Source organism: Danio rerio, chromosome 4, assembly GCF_052040795.2.
Source record: "Danio rerio strain M-AB ecotype USA chromosome 4, GRCz13ab, whole genome shotgun sequence".
NCBI classification, from domain to species: Eukaryota; Metazoa; Chordata; class Actinopteri; order Cypriniformes; family Danionidae; genus Danio; species Danio rerio.
The window spans coordinates 57,446,702-57,465,337 of NC_141024.2; the positions used below are offsets into that span (position 1 = coordinate 57,446,702).

Consider the following 18,636-nt stretch of genomic DNA (forward strand, 5'->3'; position numbering starts at 1 on the left):
TAGGTCACCAAGTTTATGGACAGGGGGAAATTAGAGTGTCAGGATAGCCTATGGCAAAGTCCCAGTAAAGCAAGGGCTTTGGAAGTGCATTGGTTGCACAACAAAACAAATGATCAAAGCATACCACATTCGTTTTCACCATGCATGTAGACTTTCCAGTTGACCGAGCAGCACCTCCCACGATTTGCTAAACCCATCCTCATGCACCATTTGGAATCGTGAAAAGCCTTTTGTCTTTTTGCATTTCTGTACTTTTACCCACGCACTAAAACAGCAATATGGAGCGCTTCACGGATTTGCGTGTCATCCTTTCGCAGGGGCCATGCTAATCTTCTCTGTATCGATCCAATTTTAGTATATGTGCCACCGTAGCAAGCACAGACCAGCGGTCAGGCTCAGGGCATATGTACGCCTCGAGTCCCAGCAATGTTCCTTCAAGGTGGTGGGACCCGAAGAGCCATGTTCCCACTTGTATGCCGTGCACTACAGAGCTTTGGCCCTGTCAGTGCTAGGCACACTGATTGATGCAGTAGGTCACCAAGTTTATGGACAGGGGGAAATTAGAGTGTCAGGATAGCCTATGGCAAAGTCCCACTAAAGCAAGGGCTTTGGAAGTGCATTAGCACAACAAAACAAACGATCAAAGCATCCCACATTCGTTTTCACCATGCATGTAGACTTTCCAGTTGACCCAGCAGCACCTCCCACGATTTGCTAAACCCATCCTCATGCACCATTTGGAATCGTAAAAAAGCCTTTTGTCTTTTTTCATTTCTGTACTTTTACCCACGCACTAAAACAGCAATATGGAGCACTTCACGGATTTGCGTGTCATCCTTTCGCAGGGGCCATGCTAATCTTCTCTGTATCGATCCAATTTTAGTATATGTGCCACCGTAGCGAGCACAGATCAGCAGTCAGGCTCAGGGCATATGTACGCCTCGAGTCCCAGCAATGTTCCTCCAAGGTGGTGGGACCTGGAGAGCCATGTTCCCACTTGTATGCCGTGCACTACAGAGCTTTGGCCCTGTCAGTGCTAGGCACACTGATTGATGCAGTAGGTCACCAAGTTTATGGACAGGGGGAAATTAGAGTGTCAGGATAGCCTATGGCAAAGTCCCAGTAAAGCAAGGGCTTTGAAAGTGCATTGGTTGCACAACAAAACAAATGATCAAAGCATCCCACATTCGTTTTCACCATGCATGTAGACTTTCCAGTTGACCCAGCAGCACCTCCCACGATTTGCTAAACCCATCCTCATGCACCATTTGGAATCGTGAAAAGCCTTTTGTCTTTTTGCATTTCTGTACTTTTACCCACGCACTAAAACAGCAATATGGAGCGCTTCACGGATTTGCGTGTCATCCTTTCGCAGGGGCCATGCTAATCTTCTCTGTATCGATCCAATTTTAGTATATGTGCCACCGTAGCGAGCACGGACGAGTGGACAGGCTCAGGGCATATGTACGCCTCGAGTCCCAGCAATGTTCCTCCAAGGTGGTGGGACCTGGAGAGCCATGTTCCCACTTGTATGCCGTGCACTACAGAGCTTTGGCCCTGTCAGTGCTAGGCACACTGATTGATGCAGTAGGTCACCAAGTTTATGGACGGGGGGAATTTAGAGTGTCAGGATAGCCTATGGCAATCCCACTAAAGCAAGGGCTTTGGAAGTGCATTAGCACAACAAAACATATGATCAAAGCATCCCACATTCGTTGTCACCATGCATGTAGACTTTCCAGTTGACCCAGCAGCACCTCCCACGATTTGCTAAACCCATCCTCATGCACCATTTGGAAACGTGAAAAGCCTTTTGTCTTTTTTCATTTCTGTACTTTTACCCACGCATTAAAAAAGCAATATGGAGCGCTTCACGGATTTGCGTGTCATCCTTTCTCAGGGGCCATGCTAATCTTCTCTGTATCGATCCAATTTTAGTATATGTGCCACCGTAGCAAGCACAGACCAGTGGTCAGGCTCAGGGCATATGTACGCCTCGAGTCCCAGCAATGTTCCTCCAAGGTGGTGGGACCCGAAGAGCCATGTTCCCACTTGTATGCCGTGCACTACAGAGCTTTGGCCCTGTCAGTGCTAGGCACACAGATTGATGCAGTAGGTCACCAAGTTTATGGACAGGGGGAAATTAGAGTGTCAGGATAGCCTATGGCAAAGTCCCACTAAAGCAAGGGCTTTGGAAGTGCATTAGCACAACAAAACAAACGATCAAAGCATCCCACATTCGTTTTCACCATGCATGTAGACTTTCCAGTTGACCCAGCAGCACCTCCCACGATTTGCTAAACCCATCCTCATGCACCATTTGGAATCGTGAAAAGCCTTTTGTCTTTTTTCATTTCTGTACTTTTACCCACGCACTAAAACAGCAATATGGAGCGCTTCACGGATTTGCGTGTCATCCTTTCGCAGGGGCCATGCTAATCTTCTCTGTATCGATCCAATTTTAGTATATGTGCCACCGTAGCGAGCACAGATCAGCAGTCAGGCTCAGGGCATATGTACGCCTCGAGTCCCAGCAATGTTCCTCCAAGGTGGTGGGACCTGGAGAGCCATGTTCCCACTTGTATGCCGTGCACTACAGAGCTTTGGCCCTGTCAGTGCTAGGCACACTGATTGATGCAGTAGGTCACCAAGTTTATGGACAGGGGGAAATTAGAGTGTCAGGATAGCCTATGGCAAAGTCCCAGTAAAGCAAGGGCTTTGAAAGTGCATTGGTTGCACAACAAAACAAATGATCAAAGCATCCCACATTCGTTTTCACCATGCATGTAGACTTTCCAGTTGACCCAGCAGCACCTCCCACGATTTGCTAAACCCATCCTCATGCACCATTTGGAATCGTGAAAAGCCTTTTGTCTTTTTGCATTTCTGTACTTTTACCCACGCACTAAAACAACAATATGGAGCGCTTCACAGATTTGCGTGTCATCCTTTCGCAGGGGCCATGCTAATCTTCTCTGTATCGATCCAATTTTAGTATATGTGCCACCGTAGCGAGCACGGACGAGTGGACAGGCTCAGGGCATATGTACGCCTCGAGTCCCAGCAATGTTCCTCCAAGGTGGTGGGACCTGGAGAGCCATGTTCCCACTTGTATGCCGTGCACTACAGAGCTTTGGCCCTGTCAGTGCTAGGCACACTGATTGATGCAGTAGGTCACCAAGTTTATGGACGGGGGGAATTTAGAGTGTCAGGATAGCCTATGGCAATCCCACTAAAGCAAGGGCTTTGGAAGTGCATTAGCACAACAAAACATATGATCAAAGCATCCCACATTCGTTGTCACCATGCATGTAGACTTTCCAGTTGACCCAGCAGCACCTCCCACGATTTGCTAAACCCATCGTCATGCACCATTTGGAAACGTGAAAAGCCTTTTGTCTTTTTTCATTTCTGTACTTTTACCCACGCACTAAAAAAGCAATATGGAGCGCTTCACGGATTTGCGTGTCATCCTTTCGCAGGGGCCATGCTAATCTTCTCTGTATCGATCCAATTTTAGTATATGTGCCACCGTAGCGAGCACAGATCAGCAGTCAGGCTCAGGGCATATGTACGCCTTGAGTCCCAGCAATGTTCCTCCAAGGTGGTGGGACCTGGAGAGCCATGTTCCCACTTGTATGCCGTGCACTACAGAGCTTTGGCCCTGTCAGTGCTAGGCACACTGATTGATGCAGTAGGTCACCAAGTTTATGGACAGGGGGAAATTAGAGTGTCAGGATAGCCTATGGCAAAGTCCCAGTAAAGCAAGGGCTTTGAAAGTGCATTGGTTGCACAACAAAACAAATGATCAAAGCATCCCACATTCGTTTTCACCATGCATGTAGACTTTCCAGTTGACCCAGCAGCACCTCCCACGATTTGCTAAACCCATCCTCATGCACCATTTGGAATCGAGAAAAGCCTTTTGTCTTTTTGCATTTCTGTACTTTTACCCACGCACTAAATCAGCAATATGGAGCGCTTCACGGATTTGCGTGTCATCCTTTCGCAGGGGCCATGCTAATCTTCTCTGTATCGATCCAATTTTAGTATATGTGCCACCGTAGCGAGCACGGACGAGTGGACAGGCTCAGGGCATATGTACGCCTCGAGTCCCAGCAATGTTCCTCCAAGGTGGTGGGACCTGGAGAGCCATGTTCCCACTTGTATGCCGTGCACTACAGAGCTTTGGCCCTGTCAGTGCTAGGCACACTGATTGATGCAGTAGGTCACCAAGTTTATGGACGGGGGGAAATTAGAGTGTCAGGATAGCCTATGGCAAAGTCCCACTAAAGCAAGGGCTTTGGAAGTGCATTGGTTGCACAACAAAGCAAACGATCAAAGCATCTCACATTCGTTTTCACCATGCATGTAGACTTTCCAGTTGACCCAGCAGCACCTCCCACGATTTGCTAAACCCATCCTCATGCACCATTTGGAATCGTGAAAAGCCTTTTGTCTTTTTTCATTTCTGTACTTTTACCCACGCACTAAAACAGCAATATGGAGCGCTTCACGGATTTGCGTGTCATCCTTTCGCAGGGGCCATGCTAATCTTCTCTGTATCGATCCAATTTTAGTATATGTGCCACCGTAGCAAGCACAGACCAGCGGTCAGGCTCAGGGCATATGTACGCCTCGAGTCCCAGCAATGTTCCTTCAAGGTGGTGGGACCCGAAGAGCCATGTTCCCACTTGTATGCCGTGCACTACAGAGCTTTGGCCCTGTCAGTGCTAGGCACACTGATTGATGCAGTAGGTCACCAAGTTTATGGACAGGGGGAAATTAGAGTGTCAGGATAGCCTATGGCAAAGTCCCACTAAAGCAAGGGCTTTGGAAGTGCATTAGCACAACAAAACAAACGATCAAAGCATCCCACATTCGTTTTCACCATGCATGTAGACTTTCCAGTTGACCCAGCAGCACCTCCCACGATTTGCTAAACCCATCCTCATGCACCATTTGGAATCGTGAAAAGCCTTTTGTCTTTTTTCATTTCTGTACTTTTACCCACGCACTAAAACAACAATATGGAGCGCTTCACGGATTTGCGTGTCACCCTTTCGCAGGGGCCATGCTAATCTTCTCTGTATCGATCCAATTTTAGTATATGTGCCACCGTAGCGAGCACGGACGAGTGGACAGGCTCAGGGCATATGTACGCCTCGAGTCCCAGCAATGTTCCTCCAAGGTGGTGGGACCTGGAGAGCCATGTTCCCACTTGTATGCCGTGCACTACAGAGCTTTGGCCCTGTCAGTGCTAGGCACACTGATTGATGCAGTAGGTCACCAAGTTTATGGACGGGGGGAATTTAGAGTGTCAGGATAGCCTATGGCAATCCCACTAAAGCAAGGGCTTTTGAAGTGCATTAGCACAACAAAACATATGATCAAAGCATCCCACATTCGTTGTCACCATGCATGTAGACTTTCCAGTTGACCCAGCAGCACCTCCCACGATTTGCTAAACCCATCCTCATGCACCATTTGGAATCGTGAAAAGCCTTTTGTCTTTTTGCATTTCTGTACTTTTACCCACGCACTAAAAAAGCAATATGGAGCGCTTCACGGATTTGCGTGTCATCCTTTCGCAGGGGCCATGCTAATCTTCTCTGTATCGATCCAATTTTAGTATATGTGCCACCGTAGCGAGCACAGATCAGCAGTCAGGCTCAGGGCATATGTACGCCTCGAGTCCCAGCAATGTTCCTCCAAGGTGGTGGGACCTGGAGAGCCATATTCCCACTTGTATGCCGTGCACTACAGAGCTTTGGCCCTGTCAGTGCTAGGCACACTGATTGATGCAGTAGGTCACCAAGTTTATGGACAGGGGGAAATTAGAGTGTCAGGATAGCCTATGGCAAAGTCCCAGTAAAGCAAGGGCTTTGAAAGTGCATTGGTTGCACAACAAAACAAATGATCAAAGCATCCCACATTCGTTTTCACCATGCATGTAGACTTTCCAGTTGACCCAGCAGCACCTCCCACGATTTGCTAAACCCATCCTCATGCACCATTTGGAATCGTGAAAAGCCTTTTGTCTTTTTGCATTTCTGTACTTTTACCCACGCACTAAATCAGCAATATGGAGCGCTTCATGGATTTGCGTGTCATCCTTTCGCAGGGGCCATGCTAATCTTCTCTGTATCGATCCAATTTTAGTATATGTGCCACCGTAGCGAGCACAGACGAGTAGACAGGCTCAGGGCATATGTACGCCTCGAGTCCCAGCAATGTTCCTCCAAGGTGGTGGGACCTGGAGAGCCATGTTCCCACTTGTATGCCGTGCACTACAGAGCTTTGGCCCTGTCAGTGCTAGGCACACTGATTGATGCAGTAGGTCACCAAGTTTATGGACGGGGGGAAATTAGAGTGTCAGGATAGCCTATGGCAAAGTCCCAGTAAAGCAAGGGCTTTGGAAGTGCATTGGTTGCACAACAAAGCAAACGATCAAAGCATCTCACATTCGTTTTCACCATGCATGTAGACTTTCCAGTTGACCCAGCAGCACCTCCCACGATTTGCTAAACCCATCCTCATGCACCATTTGGAATCGTGAAAAGCCTTTTGTCTTTTTTCATTTCTGTACTTTTACCCACGCACTAAAACAGCAATATGGAGCGCTTCACGGATTTGCGTGTCATCCTTTCGCAGGGGCCATGCTAATCTTCTCTGTATCGATCCAATTTTAGTATATGTGCCACCGTAGCAAGCACAGACCAGCGGTCAGGCTCAGGGCATATGTACGCCTCGAGTCCCAGCAATGTTCCTTCAAGGTGGTGGGACCCGAAGAGCCATGTTCCCACTTGTATGCCGTGCACTACAGAGCTTTGGCCCTGTCAGTGCTAGGCACACTGATTGATGCAGTAGGTCACCAAGTTTATGGACAGGGGGAAATTAGAGTGTCAGGATAGCCTATGGCAAAGTCCCACTAAAGCAAGGGCTTTGGAAGTGCATTATCACAACAAAACAAACGATCAAAGCATCCCACATTCGTTTTCACCATGCATGTAGACTTTCCAGTTGACCCAGCAGCACCTCCCACGATTTGCTAAACCCATCCTCATGCGCCATTTGGAATCGTGAAAAGCCTTTTGTCTTTTTGCATTTCTGTACTTTTACCCACGCACTAAAACAGCAATATGGAGCGCTTCACGGATTTGCGTGTCATCCTTTCGCAGGGGCCATGCTAATCTTCTCTGTATCGATCCAATTTTAGTATATGTGCCACCGTAGCGAGCACAGATCAGCAGTCAGGCTCAGGGCATATGTACGCCTCGAGTCCCAGCAATGTTCCTCCAAGGTGGTGGGACCTGGAGAGCCATGTTCCCACTTGTATGCCGTGCACTACAGAGCTTTGGCCCTGTCAGTGCTAGGCACACTGATTGATGCAGTAGGTCACCAAGTTTATGGACAGGGGGAAATTAGAGTGTCAGGATAGCCTATGGCAAAGTCCCAGTAAAGCAAGGGCTTTGGAAGTGCATTGGTTGCACAACAAAACAAATGATCAAAGCATACCACATTCGTTTTCACCATGCATGTAGACTTTCCAGTTGACCGAGCAGCACCTCCCACGATTTGCTAAACCCATCCTCATGCACCATTTGGAATCGTGAAAAGCCTTTTGTCTTTTTGCATTTCTGTACTTTTACCCACGCACTAAAACAGCAATATGGAGCGCTTCACGGATTTGCGTGTCATCCTTTCGCAGGGGCCATGCTAATCTTCTCTGTATCGATCCAATTTTAGTATATGTGCCACCGTAGCAAGCACAGACCAGCGGTCAGGCTCAGGGCATATGTACGCCTCGAGTCCCAGCAATGTTCCTTCAAGGTGGTGGGACCCGAAGAGCCATGTTCCCACTTGTATGCCGTGCACTACAGAGCTTTGGCCCTGTCAGTGCTAGGCACACTGATTGATGCAGTAGGTCACCAAGTTTATGGACAGGGGGAAATTAGAGTGTCAGGATAGCCTATGGCAAAGTCCCACTAAAGCAAGGGCTTTGGAAGTGCATTAGCACAACAAAACAAACGATCAAAGCATCCCACATTCGTTTTCACCATGCATGTAGACTTTCCAGTTGACCCAGCAGCACCTCCCACGATTTGCTAAACCCATCCTCATGCACCATTTGGAATCGTAAAAAAGCCTTTTGTCTTTTTTCATTTCTGTACTTTTACCCACGCACTAAAACAGCAATATGGAGCACTTCACGGATTTGCGTGTCATCCTTTCGCAGGGGCCATGCTAATCTTCTCTGTATCGATCCAATTTTAGTATATGTGCCACCGTAGCGAGCACAGATCAGCAGTCAGGCTCAGGGCATATGTACGCCTCGAGTCCCAGCAATGTTCCTCCAAGGTGGTGGGACCTGGAGAGCCATGTTCCCACTTGTATGCCGTGCACTACAGAGCTTTGGCCCTGTCAGTGCTAGGCACACTGATTGATGCAGTAGGTCACCAAGTTTATGGACAGGGGGAAATTAGAGTGTCAGGATAGCCTATGGCAAAGTCCCAGTAAAGCAAGGGCTTTGAAAGTGCATTGGTTGCACAACAAAACAAATGATCAAAGCATCCCACATTCGTTTTCACCATGCATGTAGACTTTCCAGTTGACCCAGCAGCACCTCCCACGATTTGCTAAACCCATCCTCATGCACCATTTGGAATCGTGAAAAGCCTTTTGTCTTTTTGCATTTCTGTACTTTTACCCACGCACTAAAACAGCAATATGGAGCGCTTCACGGATTTGCGTGTCATCCTTTCGCAGGGGCCATGCTAATCTTCTCTGTATCGATCCAATTTTAGTATATGTGCCACCGTAGCGAGCACGGACGAGTGGACAGGCTCAGGGCATATGTACGCCTCGAGTCCCAGCAATGTTCCTCCAAGGTGGTGGGACCTGGAGAGCCATGTTCCCACTTGTATGCCGTGCACTACAGAGCTTTGGCCCTGTCAGTGCTAGGCACACTGATTGATGCAGTAGGTCACCAAGTTTATGGACGGGGGGAATTTAGAGTGTCAGGATAGCCTATGGCAATCCCACTAAAGCAAGGGCTTTGGAAGTGCATTAGCACAACAAAACATATGATCAAAGCATCCCACATTCGTTGTCACCATGCATGTAGACTTTCCAGTTGACCCAGCAGCACCTCCCACGATTTGCTAAACCCATCCTCATGCACCATTTGGAAACGTGAAAAGCCTTTTGTCTTTTTTCATTTCTGTACTTTTACCCACGCATTAAAAAAGCAATATGGAGCGCTTCACGGATTTGCGTGTCATCCTTTCTCAGGGGCCATGCTAATCTTCTCTGTATCGATCCAATTTTAGTATATGTGCCACCGTAGCAAGCACAGACCAGTGGTCAGGCTCAGGGCATATGTACGCCTCGAGTCCCAGCAATGTTCCTCCAAGGTGGTGGGACCCGAAGAGCCATGTTCCCACTTGTATGCCGTGCACTACAGAGCTTTGGCCCTGTCAGTGCTAGGCACACAGATTGATGCAGTAGGTCACCAAGTTTATGGACAGGGGGAAATTAGAGTGTCAGGATAGCCTATGGCAAAGTCCCACTAAAGCAAGGGCTTTGGAAGTGCATTAGCACAACAAAACAAACGATCAAAGCATCCCACATTCGTTTTCACCATGCATGTAGACTTTCCAGTTGACCCAGCAGCACCTCCCACGATTTGCTAAACCCATCCTCATGCACCATTTGGAATCGTGAAAAGCCTTTTGTCTTTTTTCATTTCTGTACTTTTACCCACGCACTAAAACAGCAATATGGAGCGCTTCACGGATTTGCGTGTCATCCTTTCGCAGGGGCCATGCTAATCTTCTCTGTATCGATCCAATTTTAGTATATGTGCCACCGTAGCGAGCACAGATCAGCAGTCAGGCTCAGGGCATATGTACGCCTCGAGTCCCAGCAATGTTCCTCCAAGGTGGTGGGACCTGGAGAGCCATGTTCCCACTTGTATGCCGTGCACTACAGAGCTTTGGCCCTGTCAGTGCTAGGCACACTGATTGATGCAGTAGGTCACCAAGTTTATGGACAGGGGGAAATTAGAGTGTCAGGATAGCCTATGGCAAAGTCCCAGTAAAGCAAGGGCTTTGAAAGTGCATTGGTTGCACAACAAAACAAATGATCAAAGCATCCCACATTCGTTTTCACCATGCATGTAGACTTTCCAGTTGACCCAGCAGCACCTCCCACGATTTGCTAAACCCATCCTCATGCACCATTTGGAATCGTGAAAAGCCTTTTGTCTTTTTGCATTTCTGTACTTTTACCCACGCACTAAAACAACAATATGGAGCGCTTCACGGATTTGCGTGTCATCCTTTCGCAGGGGCCATGCTAATCTTCTCTGTATCGATCCAATTTTAGTATATGTGCCACCGTAGCGAGCACGGACGAGTGGACAGGCTCAGGGCATATGTACGCCTCGAGTCCCAGCAATGTTCCTCCAAGGTGGTGGGACCTGGAGAGCCATGTTCCCACTTGTATGCCGTGCACTACAGAGCTTTGGCCCTGTCAGTGCTAGGCACACTGATTGATGCAGTAGGTCACCAAGTTTATGGACGGGGGGAATTTAGAGTGTCAGGATAGCCTATGGCAATCCCACTAAAGCAAGGGCTTTGGAAGTGCATTAGCACAACAAAACATATGATCAAAGCATCCCACATTCGTTGTCACCATGCATGTAGACTTTCCAGTTGACCCAGCAGCACCTCCCACGATTTGCTAAACCCATCGTCATGCACCATTTGGAAACGTGAAAAGCCTTTTGTCTTTTTTCATTTCTGTACTTTTACCCACGCACTAAAAAAGCAATATGGAGCGCTTCACGGATTTGCGTGTCATCCTTTCGCAGGGGCCATGCTAATCTTCTCTGTATCGATCCAATTTTAGTATATGTGCCACCGTAGCGAGCACAGATCAGCAGTCAGGCTCAGGGCATATGTACGCCTTGAGTCCCAGCAATGTTCCTCCAAGGTGGTGGGACCTGGAGAGCCATGTTCCCACTTGTATGCCGTGCACTACAGAGCTTTGGCCCTGTCAGTGCTAGGCACACTGATTGATGCAGTAGGTCACCAAGTTTATGGACAGGGGGAAATTAGAGTGTCAGGATAGCCTATGGCAAAGTCCCAGTAAAGCAAGGGCTTTGAAAGTGCATTGGTTGCACAACAAAACAAATGATCAAAGCATCCCACATTCGTTTTCACCATGCATGTAGACTTTCCAGTTGACCCAGCAGCACCTCCCACGATTTGCTAAACCCATCCTCATGCACCATTTGGAATCGAGAAAAGCCTTTTGTCTTTTTGCATTTCTGTACTTTTACCCACGCACTAAATCAGCAATATGGAGCGCTTCACGGATTTGCGTGTCATCCTTTCGCAGGGGCCATGCTAATCTTCTCTGTATCGATCCAATTTTAGTATATGTGCCACCGTAGCGAGCACGGACGAGTGGACAGGCTCAGGGCATATGTACGCCTCGAGTCCCAGCAATGTTCCTCCAAGGTGGTGGGACCTGGAGAGCCATGTTCCCACTTGTATGCCGTGCACTACAGAGCTTTGGCCCTGTCAGTGCTAGGCACACTGATTGATGCAGTAGGTCACCAAGTTTATGGACGGGGGGAAATTAGAGTGTCAGGATAGCCTATGGCAAAGTCCCAGTAAAGCAAGGGCTTTGGAAGTGCATTGGTTGCACAACAAAGCAAACGATCAAAGCATCTCACATTCGTTTTCACCATGCATGTAGACTTTCCAGTTGACCCAGCAGCACCTCCCACGATTTGCTAAACCCATCCTCATGCACCATTTGGAATCGTGAAAAGCCTTTTGTCTTTTTTCATTTCTGTACTTTTACCCACGCACTAAAACAGCAATATGGAGCGCTTCACGGATTTGCGTGTCATCCTTTCGCAGGGGCCATGCTAATCTTCTCTGTATCGATCCAATTTTAGTATATGTGCCACCGTAGCAAGCACAGACCAGCGGTCAGGCTCAGGGCATATGTACGCCTCGAGTCCCAGCAATGTTCCTTCAAGGTGGTGGGACCCGAAGAGCCATGTTCCCACTTGTATGCCGTGCACTACAGAGCTTTGGCCCTGTCAGTGCTAGGCACACTGATTGATGCAGTAGGTCACCAAGTTTATGGACAGGGGGAAATTAGAGTGTCAGGATAGCCTATGGCAAAGTCCCACTAAAGCAAGGGCTTTGGAAGTGCATTAGCACAACAAAACAAACGATCAAAGCATCCCACATTCGTTTTCACCATGCATGTAGACTTTCCAGTTGACCCAGCAGCACCTCCCACGATTTGCTAAACCCATCCTCATGCACCATTTGGAATCGTGAAAAGCCTTTTGTCTTTTTTCATTTCTGTACTTTTACCCACGCACTAAAACAGCAATATGGAGCGCTTCACGGATTTGCGTGTCATCCTTTCGCAGGGGCCATGCTAATCTTCTCTGTATCGATCCAATTTTAGTATATGTGCCACCGTAGCGAGCACAGATCAGCAGTCAGGCTCAGGGCATATGTACGCCTCGAGTCCCAGCAATGTTCCTCCAAGGTGGTGGGACCTGGAGAGCCATGTTCCCACTTGTATGCCGTGCACTACAGAGCTTTGGCCCTGTCAGTGCTAGGCACACTGATTGATGCAGTAGGTCACCAAGTTTATGGACAGGGGGAAATTAGAGTGTCAGGATAGCCTATGGCAAAGTCCCAGTAAAGCAAGGGCTTTGAAAGTGCATTGGTTGCACAACAAAACAAATGATCAAAGCATCCCACATTCGTTTTCACCATGCATGTAGACTTTCCAGTTGACCCAGCAGCACCTCCCACGATTTGCTAAACCCATCCTCATGCACCATTTGGAATCGTGAAAAGCCTTTTGTCTTTTTGCATTTCTGTACTTTTACCCACGCACTAAAACAACAATATGGAGCGCTTCACGGATTTGCGTGTCATCCTTTCGCAGGGGCCATGCTAATCTTCTCTGTATCGATCCAATTTTAGTATATGTGCCACTGTAGCGAGCACGGACGAGTGGACAGGCTCAGGGCATATGTACGCCTCGAGTCCCAGCAATGTTCCTCCAAGGTGGTGGGACCTGGAGAGCCATGTTCCCACTTGTATGCCGTGCACTACAGAGCTTTGGCCCTGTCAGTGCTAGGCACACTGATTGATGCAGTAGGTCACCAAGTTTATGGACGGGGGGAATTTAGAGTGTCAGGATAGCCTATGGCAATCCCACTAAAGCAAGGGCTTTGGAAGTGCATTAGCACAACAAAACATATGATCAAAGCATCCCACATTCGTTGTCACCATGCATGTAGACTTTCCAGTTGACCCAGCAGCACCTCCCACGATTTGCTAAACCCATCGTCATGCACCATTTGGAAACGTGAAAAGCCTTTTGTCTTTTTTCATTTCTGTACTTTTACCCACGCACTAAAAAAGCAATATGGAGCGCTTCACGGATTTGCGTGTCATCCTTTCGCAGGGGCCATGCTAATCTTCTCTGTATCGATCCAATTTTAGTATATGTGCCACCGTAGCGAGCACAGATCAGCAGTCAGGCTCAGGGCATATGTACGCCTTGAGTCCCAGCAATGTTCCTCCAAGGTGGTGGGACCTGGAGAGCCATGTTCCCACTTGTATGCCGTGCACTACAGAGCTTTGGCCCTGTCAGTGCTAGGCACACTGATTGATGCAGTAGGTCACCAAGTTTATGGACAGGGGGAAATTAGAGTGTCAGGATAGCCTATGGCAAAGTCCCAGTAAAGCAAGGGCTTTGAAAGTGCATTGGTTGCACAACAAAACAAATGATCAAAGCATCCCACATTCGTTTTCACCATGCATGTAGACTTTCCAGTTGACCCAGCAGCACCTCCCACGATTTGCTAAACCCATCCTCATGCACCATTTGGAATCGAGAAAAGCCTTTTGTCTTTTTGCATTTCTGTACTTTTACCCACGCACTAAATCAGCAATATGGAGCGCTTCACGGATTTGCGTGTCATCCTTTCGCAGGGGCCATGCTAATCTTCTCTGTATCGATCCAATTTTAGTATATGTGCCACCGTAGCGAGCACGGACGAGTGGACAGGCTCAGGGCATATGTACGCCTCGAGTCCCAGCAATGTTCCTCCAAGGTGGTGGGACCTGGAGAGCCATGTTCCCACTTGTATGCCGTGCACTACAGAGCTTTGGCCCTGTCAGTGCTAGGCACACTGATTGATGCAGTAGGTCACCAAGTTTATGGACGGGGGGAAATTAGAGTGTCAGGATAGCCTATGGCAAAGTCCCACTAAAGCAAGGGCTTTGGAAGTGCATTGGTTGCACAACAAAGCAAACGATCAAAGCATCTCACATTCGTTTTCACCATGCATGTAGACTTTCCAGTTGACCCAGCAGCACCTCCCACGATTTGCTAAACCCATCCTCATGCACCATTTGGAATCGTGAAAAGCCTTTTGTCTTTTTTCATTTCTGTACTTTTACCCACGCACTAAAACAGCAATATGGAGCGCTTCACGGATTTGCGTGTCATCCTTTCGCAGGGGCCATGCTAATCTTCTCTGTATCGATCCAATTTTAGTATATGTGCCACCGTAGCAAGCACAGACCAGCGGTCAGGCTCAGGGCATATGTACGCCTCGAGTCCCAGCAATGTTCCTTCAAGGTGGTGGGACCCGAAGAGCCATGTTCCCACTTGTATGCCGTGCACTACAGAGCTTTGGCCCTGTCAGTGCTAGGCACACTGATTGATGCAGTAGGTCACCAAGTTTATGGACAGGGGGAAATTAGAGTGTCAGGATAGCCTATGGCAAAGTCCCACTAAAGCAAGGGCTTTGGAAGTGCATTAGCACAACAAAACAAACGATCAAAGCATCCCACATTCGTTTTCACCATGCATGTAGACTTTCCAGTTGACCCAGCAGCACCTCCCACGATTTGCTAAACCCATCCTCATGCACCATTTGGAATCGTGAAAAGCCTTTTGTCTTTTTTCATTTCTGTACTTTTACCCACGCACTAAAACAACAATATGGAGCGCTTCACGGATTTGCGTGTCACCCTTTCGCAGGGGCCATGCTAATCTTCTCTGTATCGATCCAATTTTAGTATATGTGCCACCGTAGCGAGCACGGACGAGTGGACAGGCTCAGGGCATATGTACGCCTCGAGTCCCAGCAATGTTCCTCCAAGGTGGTGGGACCTGGAGAGCCATGTTCCCACTTGTATGCCGTGCACTACAGAGCTTTGGCCCTGTCAGTGCTAGGCACACTGATTGATGCAGTAGGTCACCAAGTTTATGGACGGGGGGAATTTAGAGTGTCAGGATAGCCTATGGCAATCCCACTAAAGCAAGGGCTTTGGAAGTGCATTAGCACAACAAAACATATGATCAAAGCATCCCACATTCGTTGTCACCATGCATGTAGACTTTCCAGTTGACCCAGCAGCACCTCCCACGATTTGCTAAACCCATCGTCATGCACCATTTGGAAACGTGAAAAGCCTTTTGTCTTTTTTCATTTCTGTACTTTTACCCACGCACTAAAAAAGCAATATGGAGCGCTTCACGGATTTGCGTGTCATCCTTTCGCAGGGGCCATGCTAATCTTCTCTGTATCGATCCAATTTTAGTATATGTGCCACCGTAGCGAGCACAGATCAGCAGTCAGGCTCAGGGCATATGTACGCCTTGAGTCCCAGCAATGTTCCTCCAAGGTGGTGGGACCTGGAGAGCCATGTTCCCACTTGTATGCCGTGCACTACAGAGCTTTGGCCCTGTCAGTGCTAGGCACACAGATTGATGCAGTAGGTCACCAAGTTTATGGACAGGGGGAAATTAGAGTGTCAGGATAGCCTATGGCAAAGTCCCACTAAAGCAAGGGCTTTGGAAGTGCATTGGTTGCACAACAAAGCAAACGATCAAAGCATCCCACATTCGTTTTCACCATGCATGTAGACTTTCCAGTTGACCCAGCAGCACCTCCCACGATTTGCTAAACCCATCCTCATGCACCATTTGGAATCGTGAAAAGCCTTTTGTCTTTTTGCATTTCTGTACTTTTACCCACGCACTAAAAAAGCAATATGGAGCGCTTCACGGATTTGCGTGTCATCCTTTCGCAGGGGCCATGCTAATCTTCTCTGTATCGATCCAATTTTAGTATATGTGCCACCGTAGCGAGCACAGATCAGCAGTCAGGCTCAGGGCATATGTACGCCTCGAGTCCCAGCAATGTTCCTCCAAGGTGGTGGGACCTGGAGAGCCATATTCCCACTTGTATGCCGTGCACTACAGAGCTTTGGCCCTGTCAGTGCTAGGCACACTGATTGATGCAGTAGGTCACCAAGTTTATGGACAGGGGGAAATTAGAGTGTCAGGATAGCCTATGGCAAAGTCCCAGTAAAGCAAGGGCTTTGAAAGTGCATTGGTTGCACAACAAAACAAATGATCTAAGCATCCCACATTCGTTTTCACCATGCATGTAGACTTTCCAGTTGACCCAGCAGCACCTCCCACGATTTGCTAAACCCATCCTCATGCACCATTTGGAATCGTGAAAAGCCTTTTGTCTTTTTGCATTTCTGTACTTTTACCCACGCACTAAATCAGCAATATGGAGCGCTTCATGGATTTGCGTGTCATCCTTTCGCAGGGGCCATGCTAATCTTCTCTGTATCGATCCAATTTTAGTATATGTGCCACCGTAGCGAGCACAGACGAGTAGACAGGCTCAGGGCATATGTACGCCTCGAGTCCCAGCAATGTTCCTCCAAGGTGGTGGGACCTGGAGAGCCATGTTCCCACTTGTATGCCGTGCACTACAGAGCTTTGGCCCTGTCAGTGCTAGGCACACTGATTGATGCAGTAGGTCACCAAGTTTATGGACGGGGGGAAATTAGAGTGTCAGGATAGCCTATGGCAAAGTCCCAGTAAAGCAAGGGCTTTGGAAGTGCATTGGTTGCACAACAAAGCAAACGATCAAAGCATCTCACATTCGTTTTCACCATGCATGTAGACTTTCCAGTTGACCCAGCAGCACCTCCCACGATTTGCTAAACCCATCCTCATGCACCATTTGGAATCGTGAAAAGCCTTTTGTCTTTTTTCATTTCTGTACTTTTACCCACGCACTAAAACAGCAATATGGAGCGCTTCACGGATTTGCGTGTCATCCTTTCGCGGGGGCCATGCTAATCTTCTCTGTATCGATCCAATTTTAGTATATGTGCCACCGTAGCAAGCACAGACCAGCGGTCAGGCTCAGGGCATATGTACGCCTCGAGTCCCAGCAATGTTCCTTCAAGGTGGTGGGACCCGAAGAGCCATGTTCCCACTTGTATGCCGTGCACTACAGAGCTTTGGCCCTGTCAGTGCTAGGCACACTGATTGATGCAGTAGGTCACCAAGTTTATGGACAGGGGGAAATTAGAGTGTCAGGATAGCCTATGGCAAAGTCCCACTAAAGCAAGGGCTTTGGAAGTGCATTATCACAACAAAACAAACGATCAAAGCATCCCACATTCGTTTTCACCATGCATGTAGACTTTCCAGTTGACCCAGCAGCACCTCCCACGATTTGCTAAACCCATCCTCATGCACCATTTGGAATCGTGAAAAGCCTTTTGTCTTTTTGCATTTCTGTACTTTTACCCACGCACTAAAACAGCAATATGGAGCGCTTCACGGATTTGCGTGTCATCCTTTCGCAGGGGCCATGCTAATCTTCTCTGTATCGATCCAATTTTAGTATATGTGCCACCGTAGCGAGCACAGATCAGCAGTCAGGCTCAGGGCATATGTACGCCTCGAGTCCCAGCAATGTTCCTCCAAGGTGGTGGGACCTGGAGAGCCATGTTCCCACTTGTATGCCGTGCACTACAGAGCTTTGGCCCTGTCAGTGCTAGGCACACTGATTGATGCAGTAGGTCACCAAGTTTATGGACAGGGGGAAATTAGAGTGTCAGGATAGCCTATGGCAAAGTCCCAGTAAAGCAAGGGCTTTGGAAGTGCATTGGTTGCACAACAAAACAAATGATCAAAGCATACCACATTCGTTTTCACCATGCATGTAGACTTTCCAGTTGACCGAGCAGCACCTCCCACGATTTGCTAAACCCATCCTCATGCACCATTTGGAATCGTGAAAAGCCTTTTGTCTTTTTGCATTTCTGTACTTTTACCCACGCACTAAAACAGCAATATGGAGCGCTTCACGGATTTGCGTGTCATCCTTTCGCAGGGGCCATGCTAATCTTCTCTGTATCGATCCAATTTTAGTATATGTGCCACCGTAGCAAGCACAGACCAGCGGTCAGGCTCAGGGCATATGTACGCCTCGAGTCCCAGCAATGTTCCTTCAAGGTGGTGGGACCCGAAGAGCCATGTTCCCACTTGTATGCCGTGCACTACAGAGCTTTGGCCCTGTCAGTGCTAGGCACACTGATTGATGCAGTAGGTCACCAAGTTTATGGACAGGGGGAAATTAGAGTGTCAGGATAGCCTATGGCAAAGTCCCACTAAAGCAAGGGCTTTGGAAGTGCATTAGCACAACAAAACAAACGATCAAAGCATCCCACATTCGTTTTCACCATGCATGTA

The 18,636-nt window shown here is 48.2% G+C and overlaps 1 protein-coding gene and 35 non-coding genes across 39 annotated transcripts in view; 1 reads left to right on the plus strand and 35 right to left on the minus strand.

Moving 5' to 3' along the window:
• Positions 1–18,636, plus strand: part of zgc:113135 — a 1,020,739-nt gene that overhangs the window by 895,669 nt on the left and 106,434 nt on the right. The gene's annotated exons all lie outside the window — the stretch shown is intronic.
• LOC141382016 (U6 spliceosomal RNA) lies at positions 273–379 on the minus strand. Its single transcript, XR_015484798.1, has one exon. It is a non-coding gene; the product is annotated as a U6 spliceosomal RNA (small nuclear RNA).
• LOC141384184 (U6 spliceosomal RNA) lies at positions 801–907 on the minus strand. The gene has a single exon (XR_015487735.1). It is a non-coding gene; the product is annotated as a U6 spliceosomal RNA (small nuclear RNA).
• On the minus strand, positions 1,331–1,437 carry LOC141384262 (U6 spliceosomal RNA). Its single transcript, XR_015484600.1, has one exon. It is a non-coding gene; the product is annotated as a U6 spliceosomal RNA (small nuclear RNA).
• LOC141382063 (U6 spliceosomal RNA) lies at positions 1,856–1,962 on the minus strand. Its single transcript, XR_015485039.1, has one exon. It is a non-coding gene; the product is annotated as a U6 spliceosomal RNA (small nuclear RNA).
• Positions 2,383–2,489, minus strand: LOC141384263 (U6 spliceosomal RNA). The gene has a single exon (XR_015488495.1). It is a non-coding gene; the product is annotated as a U6 spliceosomal RNA (small nuclear RNA).
• On the minus strand, positions 2,913–3,019 carry LOC141384181 (U6 spliceosomal RNA). Its single transcript, XR_015487664.1, has one exon. It is a non-coding gene; the product is annotated as a U6 spliceosomal RNA (small nuclear RNA).
• On the minus strand, positions 3,438–3,544 carry LOC141384203 (U6 spliceosomal RNA). Its single transcript, XR_015488506.1, has one exon. It is a non-coding gene; the product is annotated as a U6 spliceosomal RNA (small nuclear RNA).
• On the minus strand, positions 3,968–4,074 carry LOC141384264 (U6 spliceosomal RNA). The gene has a single exon (XR_015484601.1). It is a non-coding gene; the product is annotated as a U6 spliceosomal RNA (small nuclear RNA).
• LOC141382017 (U6 spliceosomal RNA) lies at positions 4,498–4,604 on the minus strand. The gene has a single exon (XR_015484799.1). It is a non-coding gene; the product is annotated as a U6 spliceosomal RNA (small nuclear RNA).
• LOC141382032 (U6 spliceosomal RNA) lies at positions 5,025–5,131 on the minus strand. Its single transcript, XR_015484911.1, has one exon. It is a non-coding gene; the product is annotated as a U6 spliceosomal RNA (small nuclear RNA).
• Positions 5,550–5,656, minus strand: LOC141384204 (U6 spliceosomal RNA). Its single transcript, XR_015488518.1, has one exon. It is a non-coding gene; the product is annotated as a U6 spliceosomal RNA (small nuclear RNA).
• Positions 6,080–6,186, minus strand: LOC137494638 (U6 spliceosomal RNA). Its single transcript, XR_015484894.1, has one exon. It is a non-coding gene; the product is annotated as a U6 spliceosomal RNA (small nuclear RNA).
• On the minus strand, positions 6,610–6,716 carry LOC137494817 (U6 spliceosomal RNA). Its single transcript, XR_015484801.1, has one exon. It is a non-coding gene; the product is annotated as a U6 spliceosomal RNA (small nuclear RNA).
• LOC137494637 (U6 spliceosomal RNA) lies at positions 7,137–7,243 on the minus strand. Its single transcript, XR_015488529.1, has one exon. It is a non-coding gene; the product is annotated as a U6 spliceosomal RNA (small nuclear RNA).
• On the minus strand, positions 7,667–7,773 carry LOC137494519 (U6 spliceosomal RNA). The gene has a single exon (XR_015484802.1). It is a non-coding gene; the product is annotated as a U6 spliceosomal RNA (small nuclear RNA).
• LOC137494556 (U6 spliceosomal RNA) lies at positions 8,195–8,301 on the minus strand. The gene has a single exon (XR_015487748.1). It is a non-coding gene; the product is annotated as a U6 spliceosomal RNA (small nuclear RNA).
• LOC137494555 (U6 spliceosomal RNA) lies at positions 8,725–8,831 on the minus strand. Its single transcript, XR_015484602.1, has one exon. It is a non-coding gene; the product is annotated as a U6 spliceosomal RNA (small nuclear RNA).
• On the minus strand, positions 9,250–9,356 carry LOC137494910 (U6 spliceosomal RNA). The gene has a single exon (XR_015485040.1). It is a non-coding gene; the product is annotated as a U6 spliceosomal RNA (small nuclear RNA).
• Positions 9,777–9,883, minus strand: LOC137494554 (U6 spliceosomal RNA). The gene has a single exon (XR_015488540.1). It is a non-coding gene; the product is annotated as a U6 spliceosomal RNA (small nuclear RNA).
• LOC137494786 (U6 spliceosomal RNA) lies at positions 10,307–10,413 on the minus strand. The gene has a single exon (XR_015487564.1). It is a non-coding gene; the product is annotated as a U6 spliceosomal RNA (small nuclear RNA).
• LOC137494635 (U6 spliceosomal RNA) lies at positions 10,832–10,938 on the minus strand. The gene has a single exon (XR_015488551.1). It is a non-coding gene; the product is annotated as a U6 spliceosomal RNA (small nuclear RNA).
• Positions 11,362–11,468, minus strand: LOC141384266 (U6 spliceosomal RNA). Its single transcript, XR_015484603.1, has one exon. It is a non-coding gene; the product is annotated as a U6 spliceosomal RNA (small nuclear RNA).
• Positions 11,892–11,998, minus strand: LOC137494518 (U6 spliceosomal RNA). Its single transcript, XR_015484803.1, has one exon. It is a non-coding gene; the product is annotated as a U6 spliceosomal RNA (small nuclear RNA).
• LOC137494553 (U6 spliceosomal RNA) lies at positions 12,419–12,525 on the minus strand. Its single transcript, XR_015488562.1, has one exon. It is a non-coding gene; the product is annotated as a U6 spliceosomal RNA (small nuclear RNA).
• Positions 12,949–13,055, minus strand: LOC137494816 (U6 spliceosomal RNA). Its single transcript, XR_015487676.1, has one exon. It is a non-coding gene; the product is annotated as a U6 spliceosomal RNA (small nuclear RNA).
• LOC141384205 (U6 spliceosomal RNA) lies at positions 13,474–13,580 on the minus strand. The gene has a single exon (XR_015488573.1). It is a non-coding gene; the product is annotated as a U6 spliceosomal RNA (small nuclear RNA).
• Positions 14,004–14,110, minus strand: LOC141384267 (U6 spliceosomal RNA). Its single transcript, XR_015484604.1, has one exon. It is a non-coding gene; the product is annotated as a U6 spliceosomal RNA (small nuclear RNA).
• Positions 14,534–14,640, minus strand: LOC141382018 (U6 spliceosomal RNA). The gene has a single exon (XR_015484804.1). It is a non-coding gene; the product is annotated as a U6 spliceosomal RNA (small nuclear RNA).
• Positions 15,061–15,167, minus strand: LOC141382033 (U6 spliceosomal RNA). Its single transcript, XR_015484913.1, has one exon. It is a non-coding gene; the product is annotated as a U6 spliceosomal RNA (small nuclear RNA).
• Positions 15,586–15,692, minus strand: LOC141384206 (U6 spliceosomal RNA). The gene has a single exon (XR_015488584.1). It is a non-coding gene; the product is annotated as a U6 spliceosomal RNA (small nuclear RNA).
• On the minus strand, positions 16,116–16,222 carry LOC137494721 (U6 spliceosomal RNA). The gene has a single exon (XR_015488595.1). It is a non-coding gene; the product is annotated as a U6 spliceosomal RNA (small nuclear RNA).
• LOC137494986 (U6 spliceosomal RNA) lies at positions 16,646–16,752 on the minus strand. Its single transcript, XR_015484896.1, has one exon. It is a non-coding gene; the product is annotated as a U6 spliceosomal RNA (small nuclear RNA).
• Positions 17,176–17,282, minus strand: LOC137494852 (U6 spliceosomal RNA). Its single transcript, XR_015485090.1, has one exon. It is a non-coding gene; the product is annotated as a U6 spliceosomal RNA (small nuclear RNA).
• LOC137494722 (U6 spliceosomal RNA) lies at positions 17,703–17,809 on the minus strand. Its single transcript, XR_015488606.1, has one exon. It is a non-coding gene; the product is annotated as a U6 spliceosomal RNA (small nuclear RNA).
• LOC137494867 (U6 spliceosomal RNA) lies at positions 18,233–18,339 on the minus strand. Its single transcript, XR_015484805.1, has one exon. It is a non-coding gene; the product is annotated as a U6 spliceosomal RNA (small nuclear RNA).